This window comes from Canis lupus, chromosome 17 (assembly GCF_011100685.1).
Source record: "Canis lupus familiaris isolate Mischka breed German Shepherd chromosome 17, alternate assembly UU_Cfam_GSD_1.0, whole genome shotgun sequence".
NCBI lineage: Eukaryota > Metazoa > Chordata > Mammalia > Carnivora > Canidae > Canis > Canis lupus.
Window position 1 is genome coordinate 57,127,229 of NC_049238.1, and position 7,629 is coordinate 57,134,857.

Consider the following 7,629-nt stretch of genomic DNA (forward strand, 5'->3'; position numbering starts at 1 on the left):
AAACAAGATGTCCTTCGGTAGATGAATGGACAAACTGTGGTACTCCGGAAAACAGAATATTATTCAGAGCTAATAAGAAATGATCTGTTCAATGCCTGTGTGGCTCAGTCGGCTAAACATCTGCCTTTGGCTCAGGTCATGATCCCAGGGATCAGCCCAGCGAGGAGTCTGCTTGTCCCTCTGACCCTCCCTTCTGCAATCTCTCTCTCAAATAAATAAAATATTTTCTAAAAAATGAGTTAGCAAGTCATGAAAAGCCATGGAGAAATCTTAAATGTATATTCCTTAGTGGAAGATGCCAATTTGAAAAGGCTACATACTGTATGGCTCCAACTCTCTGATATTTGGGAAAAGGCAAACTATGGAGATAGTAAAAGAGTAGGTTTGCCAGAAGCTAAAGGGGAGAGAAGGATGAGTAAGTAGAGCATAGGGGATGTTTTAGGGCAGTGAAACTATTCTGTATGATACTAGAATGTGGATACATTTGTCAAAACTCATGGAGGGGTGCTTGGGAGGCTCAGTAGTTGAGCATCTGCCTTTGGCTCAGGTTGTGATCCTGAGGTCCTGGGATCAAATCCTGCATCGGGCTCCCTGTAGGGAGCCTGCTTCTGCTTCTCTCTCTGCCTATGTCTCTGCCTCTCTTTGTGTGTCTCTCATGAATAAATAAAATCTTTGTAAAAAAAAAAAAAAACAACTCGTGGAATGTACAACCTCAAGACTGATTGCTAAAATATACTATGGGCTTTGGGCAATAATGATGTGTCAGTACAGGTTCATGGATTTTAACAAATGTACCACTCTGGTATGGGAGGTTGATAAAGGGGGAGGCTGTACATATGTAGGGGCAGGGGCCACACTGCAACTCTCTCTACTTTGTATCCAACCCTGCTGTGAACCTAAAATTGCTCTAAAAAGTAAAGGTTATCTTCAAAAAAATTATATATATTTCCTTTGCTTATATAACATATAAGCATGCACCTTTTGCACACCTCACTGTAGAAAATTGGCAATGTCATCGTATTAGGAAAAAATCAAAATGAAATATTTTAAAATGTAACACACTCACACACTGTTCACTCAACAAATAGCTACTGAACATTTATTTTGTGCTACACATTACTCTGGGTTCTGCTCTGTGGGGCTGACATTCTAATGAAATAATCTTAAAAATGTACTGCTTTCAGGATCCCAGGGTAGCTCAGCGGTTTACTGCCTGCCTTTGGCCCAGGGTGTGATCCTGGAGTCCTGGGATCGAGTCCCACGTCGGGCTCCCTGCATGGAGCCTGCTTCTCCCTCTGCCTATGTCTCTGCCTCTCTTTCTCTGTGTCTCTCATGAATAAATAAATAAAATCTTAAAAAAAAATGCACTGCTTTCAAAACCACCTACTGCTACCAGAAATCACTGTCAACTGGAGAGATTATTAAAAAGAGAAAAAAGACTAGGAAAAAAGAAAAGCGTGATGCTTTGAAATACACAAAGATTCCTAGGTGTGGAGGGAAAAAAGTCAACAAATGGAAGTGTGTTCTTCCAACAGTGTGCTACCTAGGTGTTGTCAAGCATCAAAGATGTGCTAACCACATGAATAAGCACAGCACTGAGATAAAAATACCACATTTCTTATTAGTAAAACCCAGGAAGAATGGTTCCAGTTTTCTAATTTATGATAAGAATCTAATAAAGTTCTTGGAAGACAATATATATCTAGAATGCCTCTCTGAATACAAGTAGGCCCTCTTCCCCTAACTACATGTATTTTAGCAAATTAAAGCTGCACGTATAGGGCTATAAGATGCATACTTTACCCTTTGCAGGAAGGGACACTTGAAGACTTGCCGGTGGCCTTTCCACATATGCAGATGGAACACTCTTGCTAGCTTACGGATACACAGTGAAGACTTGCTGAACAAATGTAGGAATCCCAAGAACTGTCCTATCAGCCTTTCACGACTCCTGTGCTCATAATAACCCCACTGTGTGCTGTTTTATAATCAGGCTTTCAAAATGCTATGTAGCCTTGAGGTCGGCATAGTCAGCCTCGGGTGATGGATTCAACCCTGTGGTGGGTAAAAAGCCTTTTCCACTTCAAGAGCAGAGGCTGCTGATCTTTTTACCATGCCCACTAATACATGATGCCATAAAGTGCAGATCCACACCCCACCCAAACAATGGGACTCTCCCAGGGCTCAAAAAAAAAAAAAAAAAGAACTCTTTTCCTCCCCAACCCTAGCCTTACCTCTCGCCTCCCCCAACCCTATCTGCAGAAGCAGGGAAGCGGCTGATTTTCTCAGATGTGTAACAAAAAGGCCCTTCCTAGAAGAGTCTGGTAGAAATGGGGATGAATGACATCAAGGGGGGAGGGGCTGAAACAACGGCCCCACCCATGCTCCCCAGTATCATTAAACCACCACAATCACATAGCAGTGATGTTATTAGTCAAGCACATACTGGTCAAACTCAGCAACACACAGGTCTGCCCTGGCATATTTCCAGAAGGTGCTTTTTTTTTTTTTTCTTTTCAATTTTTAATTTGGGCATGGAGCCTAACATGGGGCTTAAACTCACAACCCCGAGATCAAGACCTGAGGTGAGATACCTGGGCTGAGATCAAGTGTCAGATGCTTAACCAGCTGAGCTACCCAGGCACCCCAGAAGGTGCTTGTGGCAGTCATGTGAAAAGGATGAAAATTAAGTAAGAAAAGGATTCCTCTGAACTGTCTCCCAAACTGTCAACATGCAAATGATGTTTCATGTCTGCATTTCTACATTTTCAGTCATTACCAATTTATTAAACTCAATTCAGTTCCTTAAGGTCCACTGTACGCCAGGTTGTGTTCTGGACATATGGTTCCTGCCACATGCAGGGGAGATGTAAATATTCCCAAACAGCATGGGGGCTTATTCAGGTGTGCTTTTATCAGGAAGACATTGAGCTCCAGGTATTTCAAACAATGCAAAAAATTAAGAGGAAAGGCCGGAGTGTCGAGAAAGGTGGTTCGGAAATGGTAAGATTTGGCCAGGAGGGAGGAAAAAGAATTCAGATAGGCTGAGGGCAAAGGGAAGAGGATTCCAGGCAAACATTTCTGTGCTCAAAGGTCTTATTAGGGATTCCAAACCAGAGCTTTCCAACTGATGGCCAAGGGAGTTTAAGGGCATAAGAATAACGAATTTATGAAAAAACCAGTGCCTCTCAGAATGATATCCACTAGGATGAGTTTAAAAACCCACCAGTGTTCCTGGTAGGAAATTTGGAAAGTGAACTATCTCAAAGAAGAGAGACCTGGCAATTTTCTTCCAGGGTAAGCAAAGATCTACCCATTCCAAACAAGACTGGGAGTCAACAGACCCAAATTCCAGCCTATCTCCAGATCAGAATCTGGGACTTGGAGCAAGTTTCTTCCCTCTGAGTCTCCATTTCCTCAATTTTTTGAATGGAGATAATAATGGGTAAGACATCAGATTGAGGCAATGTATGGAAATTACCTGGTTCAACAGTTAATACACATAACTGTTGCTGCCATCACATAAAATGGAGGCACGAAAAACTGTCCAGTTAGGGCTAAACGGAGAACTACAAAATGGCAGCATCTTGGGAGAAAATCTGAGAGTCTGATCTGCCTCGCACTTTTATATACCACGTTTTAATCCTGGTAGACGGCTGTAAATATCAAAGCAACACAACGATGTCAGTGGCTTCACTGCAAACAGCAGGACAGCCTTTGTGGTGCTGCTTTCTAGAAAGCACATCTCTCCTTCACAACTGAGAGGGAACAGTCACCTTCTTCAGTCCAGGAGCCAGCAAAAAGTCACTAATTATCCACCTGGGGTTAGTCTCATTCTATACCCTGTGTGTATGAGTCTGAAAACGAAGGCTGGCAAAGAACCTATTCAACATTCTATTGAATGTCTTTGTACTAGACACTGTGATGGATCCTTTTAGGGCCTCTTAATCCAGGAGCAAAAGGAAAAAGCACCCAGACTATCATGTACCAGATGCTTTAGATTCACAACTGCAAGGAATCCTCAGAGGTCTATGAAGAAGGCTTCATCCCTTTTTTATAGGAAACCAAAGAGGGATGCCTAGATGGCTCAATGGTTGAGCACCTGCCTTTGGCTCAGGTCATGATCCTGGGATCAAGTCCCGCATTGGGCTCCTGCAGGGAGCCTGCTTCTCCCTCTATGTCTTTGCCTCTCCCTCTGTGTCTCTCATGAATAGATAAATAAAATCCTTAAAGAGAGAGAGAGAGAGAGAGAGAGAGAGAGAGAGAGAAAGAAAAGAGATAAATTAAAACATTCTTTCAATTATTTCACTCATTCCTCATGCTTGTTAAGTAAACATCCGTTCTGCACTGCTAGGTATAAAGCACAGGGTAGAGAGAGCTATTGCCCTCAAGGGGTTTACAGTCAGAATGAGAGAAAAATGAACGTCCAGCTATCACAAGGCAGCCCAGAGAAGTGAGTTTTCCAAAGGATACAAAGTACCACTGGAATGAGATGAATTCTGGCTGGGAGGTCTGGGAAGACTTCTAGAAGGTTGCTACTTCAGCTGGGTTAGGATTTGCCACAAATAATCAGAGGTAGTGCTGGGATGCCTAATAAGCATGGAATTCAACCTGGTGGAGGCATGCTGGTAGAAGACCATCTGTGGCATCTGGGAATGAGGAGCTGTTTGCTATAAGAATGGGGAGGTATTTAGGGGTGCCCAGGCTCCAATGGAGGACTGAGGTAGGTGGGCACAGAACCGGGAAGGGTTTTGCATGCCAAACTAAAGAGGTAGCTTTACTGAGCATATTAACACTACACAGTGCTAAGAAACTTGTTGAGGGAAAGAAAAAAAAGTAGATTATCTTTTTTTTTTTAAGATTTTATTTATTTATTCAGGGAGATACACAGAGGCAGAGACACAGGCAGAGTGCCTGGGGAGCCTGATGCAGAACTCGATTCCAGGACCTCAGGATCGTGACCTGAGCCAAAGGCAGTTGCTCAACCACTGAGCCACCCAGGCGTCCCAAGAAGTAGATCTTAGATACAAGGAAAAGCCCATATAGCATTGGCATAGCTTCGCCAGACCCCTTAAATGGCACTGCAATTTGCGGGGGGGGGGGGTCTTCCATTCTACATGAACAGGCAGTATCTTTTTTGTCTTATCTTTATAATCAACTTTGCCCTTTCTCCTTCCCTTAACTGGATGCGAGAAATTAGGCAAATATGCAAATCCTGAGGAGATCCAAAGAGCTTTTTGGGGGGAGGGAGAGGAAATGTGGTGCAAGTCCATGGGCCTTAGTCATACAACCTTCAGTGAGGTCACCCCTGCCACCTCACTCCAGTTGCATCAGCTGGTTTGCCTCGGTGTGATTTGTTTTCATTCACCTCGTTAATCCCAGTGGTTTTTGAGGGCCATCAATGTTTTCCTTTGTGTGTGATGTAAAGGGTGGCCTGACTCCCCATTTATGACTTTGGTTCATGCTAGTGCCATCTTATTCTCTTTGGGGCCCAGCTGGACTTCTGACATCAAATTCTCCCCTGCCAACAGCCTCCACCTCTAACAGGGGCACACATACCTGCGTACCTGCATGCACCCACCCACCCACACACACACACACACACACAGCCAAAATGTTCCAACTAGAAATCATCTTCCAGACTGACAGAGCTTTTCCCCTTTATTTTGCCATCCTCATTCCCTCAGCCTGAACAACTGGGTCTTCCCCTACTCCATTCTTACCTAACCTTCAGACACTTCATCTGTCCTACAGAAACCAGTGCAGATAGTGTTTCCCCCTACAAATCATTTATATAAGGCGCAGGGCTCTGTGCCCTACATCCTTTTTATCATGAACCTCGGATGCTCCTGCCTCACCACTCAAGTGGCATTTTTAAAGGTTCATTTGGTTTGTAAAATATATTCCACATTAATGAATATCCTTATGTTGGCTTCTTAAGAGAGGGAGGTAACCATTTGGGTACAGCATTAAAAAAAAAAAAAAAAGACGAGGAAGAGGAGAAAGGAGAAACAGAGACCCCTTAAGCAAGTGAGTTCAGATACAGCAGTAAAACTTGGGCGGTGTTCGAAGTTGCCCACTCATCCATCACTGCTCCTAGAAGACGATTAACTTGCGAGCCATTATCCAACCACCTTCAGCACACCCTCGGGCCCCCCGGGACAGAGAACGCCAGAGGGGATGCAGCGCATTCCTGTCACCCCACAGGTAAAGGACGAACAGGTCCGCTATAAAGGCGGGGACACAACGTGACCAAATTGAATCCAGCCTAGCGCTCCTGTAGCAAGGGGTGGGTGATTCACTACCGGGGGTGGGGGTAGAGAGTCAGGAAAAGAGAAAATCGTGGAAAGTCCCAGAGGAAGTGGTAACCCGATTCTGGAAGCCCGGCCTAAGCCTGGCCCTTGGGTACACTCAGCGCCCCCGTGGCCGCTGCTCCCCCTCAACCTGAGTCGCCCTCTCCTGCCCACACGCGCGCCTCACCCGTGCCTCCATTCAGTGTTCCCCTTAGGTGGACGTACCAGCTTTGCCCCGCGACCCACCCACCCGCACACATGGACATCTGGGCTTGGTGGGTCCCCAGGGCTACACCGCGCCCCTCCAGGGGGACGAGCTGCTGCCACCTCCCCACCCGCTCGGCGTATTGTGCCGTTTGCCCAGGCTGACGGCAGGCGGACGGCAGCCCGAGCCGCTGATGCTGGGTCGGCCAGAAGGCAGCGGACGCAGCAAAGGGGGAACCCACTTCACGAGGAGGCCCCGCGCCGGCCGTGCGCCCCCACCCGCAGCCTCCAGTGGGGCCGGGGGCGCCGACGGGCGCGGGAGGCACGCACACTCGGTCCCTGTCCGCAGCTGCACACAAAGCCCTCCAGTCTCTCCTCGCCTCTTCCAAGCTCCTCCCTGGGCTTCGTTCCTCCGAGGGTCTCGGATGCCCCCTTCGGTGGTCGGCGGGACGGTCCCACCCGCTCCCTCGCAGCTCTGCCTCCGCCCTCGCGCCGCCGCCGCCGCCGCCGCCGCCTCCCCGCCCCTCGCCGCAGACCCCGGGCGAGCTCCACGCCGGCTCGGGGGCCGCAAGGGCGCCCCGCGCCCAGGGGAGCGGACAGCGGTCCGGCGAGCGCCGCACAACTTGGCCCGCCGCGCCGCCCCCCGCGCCCCGGCGCACAGCCCATCCCCGCAGCGCTCCGGTCGGTCCCGACCAACCCCGGCCCGGGCGGCTGTGAGCCCGGCCGCAGCCTCGCTCCTACCTGCGCTGCGGCGGGCGCGGAGGGAGCGAGGGCAGCGCGCGCCCCGGCCGGAGCCCCGCGCGGCGCGTCTGCCCCTGTGCTGCGGCGGCGGCTGCGGCTGCGGCGGCCGCGGCGGGCGGAGGGCGGCTGCCCCGCTGAGTCCTCACTGGGGCTTCCTGTAGGGCTGGACAAAGGACATTTCCTGGGAGGAGCAGGGGAATGTTCCCAGCATGCCTCGATCTGTAGTTCCCGGGGACTTCCTGCCACCACGGCAGCGGGCGCCCGGGAGCCGCCCCCGCCCGACCCCGACCGGCGCGCGAGCACACGCGCTCGCCGCTTCCCCGCGCGCCCCGGGGCTGGGAGAGGCCCGGCCGCCGCGCCCCGCGCCCCGCGCCCCGCCCCCGGGCCCCGC

The 7,629-nt window shown here is 49.4% G+C and overlaps 1 protein-coding gene across 1 annotated transcript in view; it reads right to left on the reverse strand.

The window, feature by feature from the left end:
- Window positions 1-7,295, reverse strand: part of ZNF697 (zinc finger protein 697) — a 30,475-nt gene extending 23,180 nt beyond the window's left edge. Inside the window, exon 1 of the mRNA XM_038561923.1 lies at window positions 7,239-7,295. The gene's annotated coding sequence lies outside the window, so the exon portion shown is untranslated. The remainder of the gene's footprint in view (window positions 1-7,238) is intronic.
- Between the last annotated feature and the right edge of the window lie 334 nt (window positions 7,296-7,629).